The sequence below is a fragment of the Cyprinus carpio genome, chromosome A18 (assembly GCF_018340385.1).
Source record: "Cyprinus carpio isolate SPL01 chromosome A18, ASM1834038v1, whole genome shotgun sequence".
In the NCBI taxonomy this organism is placed as follows: domain Eukaryota; kingdom Metazoa; phylum Chordata; class Actinopteri; order Cypriniformes; family Cyprinidae; genus Cyprinus; species Cyprinus carpio.
The window spans coordinates 242,184-245,410 of record NC_056589.1 but is presented as its reverse complement, the minus strand read 5'-3'; the positions used below and the strand labels follow the sequence as shown (position 1 = coordinate 245,410).

Here is a 3,227-nt window from a genome sequence, read left to right as displayed (position 1 = left end):
GAATTTGGCTTCATTAAAGTTGTCAGGCAGCTTACGAGCCAGAAAAGACAGAATGAAGCACAAGACAGCCAGCAGGCCAATATAACCCAGCACAGCCCAGAAACCTATAATAGAACCCAGACTGCACTCAAGAATGATCTTTTCCTTATAATGTTTCATTATATTCTGTGAGGGAAATGGAGGAGATATTATTAGCCAAAGCACACCTATAAGTACCTGTATAAGTGTAAAGGCACGAAGAACACTGAGTCGTTGTTGTGCAGGCCCAAACCATTTCATGACATTACTTCCTGGAAGTGTAGCCTTGAAAGCCATTAACACCACTATTGTTTTACCCAGAACACATGAGATACAGAGGACAAAAGTGATCCCAAATGCTGTGTGACGCAACATACAGGACCACTCAGTGGGTCGGCCATGAATGTAAGTGAACAGAGGAAAACAGAGTAAGTGAGAAGAGCAGCAGGAAGCTTAGTTCTGAGTTGTTGGCTTTTACTATGGGGGTGTCATTCTTGTTGTAAAATAGGATGGCCACCAATGCAGTTATTCCCACTCCAAACAGTGAGAAAAAGGCTAGCACTATACCCATAAAATCAGTGAATGAGAGAAAACTCTACAGTCTTTAACACACATTTTATTTTTCTCAGCACATTAGACCAGTATTCTCCTGGGCACTGCTTGCAGTTAATTGAATCTGGTTAGGAAGTTGTAAGCACAAGTTAGAGAAAAAGGGAAAATAATTTTATTTATGAACAGTAAAAGAGCAACTAACCAGTTTTCTTCAGAACTTAAGATGGGGGTGAAGGTTACCTGTCTCATTACTGATTTCTCCTTCTGCACATGGAATACAGTCATAACAGCAGACAGGCTTCCTTTCTGTGCAGCCTTCCTAGTGCTGGAGGACAGCTCTCACTGCCACACAGACCTTGCTTCTGCATGTATGTATGTATGTAAGTACGTAAGTAAATAAATAAACATACATATATCAGAAATAGTGATCACAGAATTTTGTGACTTTTACTGTCACTTTGTCATTTTCTGTCCTAAATTAATTTATTATTTTATGCCTTTTATAAAGGTCTGTACAAGTATTTACTCTTTAGTTTTTGATATGACCCTTAATATAAAATAACCCTATATCAGAAACAGGTTATTGGCATTTACCTCAGCTGTCCTCCAGCCCAAATTATATTTTTTAGTATCTAGCTGCAAGCGTTGGTGAGGGGGAAGAAGGGAGGCATCATAGTATCCCACAGATTTAAACTGGAATGATCCGTCATTTCTTTTTCGCCAGATTCCTGTTGCCAGTTCACAACTTCATACTGGGGTACTGCACCACCACTGCTGTCAAACCACACATGATCACCCATCTTTGTGGTGAAATGTACGTTTTTCATAGCCTCAACCATCTAAGCATAAAAAAAAGAAATGATATATACACACACATTTTTGATGAGGCATTTAACATACTATAAAATAAAAACAATAAACATACTATTAAATAAGCTCAAACCACACATGATCACCCATCTTTGTGGTAAAATTTACTTTATTCATAGCCTCAACCATCTAAGCATAAAAAAAGAAATATATATATATATACACACACAAATTTTTGATGAGGAATTAAACATACTATTCCATAAAAACAATGACTATTAAATAAAAAGAAAAATCTCTTTTGCTCCCTATTCGTCTCTGTTATCTTTTACCTGCCGTGGTTGTATGTCAGGCTTTTCTCACAACCTTTTTTTCTTTGCACTTCATAAGGACTGTGTGTAGTAGGCATGAGCTACAGCATAAACTGCTTTATAGACATTGTATTCATATCTTAGTTCAGGTACATTTTCATTGTTTTTTTTTTAGTGCAAAGTAGCTCCTCATATCTGCTGCAACTTAAAGCATATTGAGAAAAATTCCCTTCACTCTGTGAGCATGGAATAGCTGTATCCCAGAATTCTTTTAGAAGATAATCTTCAAAGCCTTCGATATAGATTTTTCTCACTGCAAATCCCAGTGACCCTCCCAGCGAATGAAAGCTATTTGGAGTGATATAATTTGTTGTAGTTATCCATGACTCCACACCAATCATTTGAAAGCCTGCAATATTCTGAATACTTAACTGATCAATAAGTAAGCCCATCTCAACAAATGAAACAAATGCAACAATCACTTTTGCTGTGCCATTTTTTAATTGTGTCTACTACTTTTTTGAGTTTTTCTGTCTCTGTTCGGTAGAATTTCACAGAGTACTCCACACAAATCCCCTCCTCCTGGGCTATTTTCAGAAAAACGGCCATCCCATTGTTTCCATAGTCAGTGTCACTGTTCACAGCTCCCACCCAAGACCAGCCAAAGTACTTGACTATATTGACAAGTGCACTACTCTGGTGGTAATCACTAGCAATAGTCCTGAAGAAAGAGGGATAATCTTTCCTATTACTGAGACATTCACATGTGGCTGAGGGACTTATCTGGAGAAAGAAAAAAAAAGAGACAATGATACAATCATCAGCATGGTAACTGTGAAACATTTAGAGTTTTGTCTCCTTACCACGGGAATTTTAAAAGGTCCTGTAGTTCTGGACAGAATCACTGTGGCCAGAAGATTCTGTTTCTCCTATGATAGCAGGTAAAGGAGGTTGTTCATTGCATCTGTCACCTGATCCAAAATCAGACCATTCATCAGTCCCATAGTTGCACTCATGGTAGACAGTCTTGACCACACGTATCATAAATTTGATATCCAATAGAAACATTTGGAAGCAAAGTTTCATTTCTGTTAATCTCCTCAATAGTGAAGATCATGACTTGAGCCAGAAGAAAATTTCTCAGATTCACACTGTGAAAAACAAACAACATATAAGGTATAATGCAATTTTTGAAACATGATAGAATTCCAGATGTTCAAGATTGACATTTGCTGTTAAAAATGATTTCCTAGATATGCTGCTTTGAGATATCTTATAATATAATAATAATATAATAATAATAATAATAATAATAATAATAATAATAAATATACAATTTTAAATTAATTAAAAAAAAATAACATTTATAAAAAATGTATAGATTTTTTGTGACAAACCTTGAGCATAACAGAAGTTGAGGTTTTTGCATAAACTCAAAAGAAGGTAATGTTTCCTTTCTGTGGATAGGAAAAAATTCCTCCAATAGGTACATCTCCATCCTTGGAAAACAGCGGGTTATTTAGGGTCTCCCATTGT

At 36.3% G+C, this 3,227-nt stretch overlaps 1 pseudogene; it reads right to left on the bottom strand.

Annotated features, from left to right (window-relative positions):
• Window positions 1-1,160: 1,160 nt before the first annotated feature.
• Window positions 1,161-3,227, bottom strand: LOC122148504 (annotated as a pseudogene).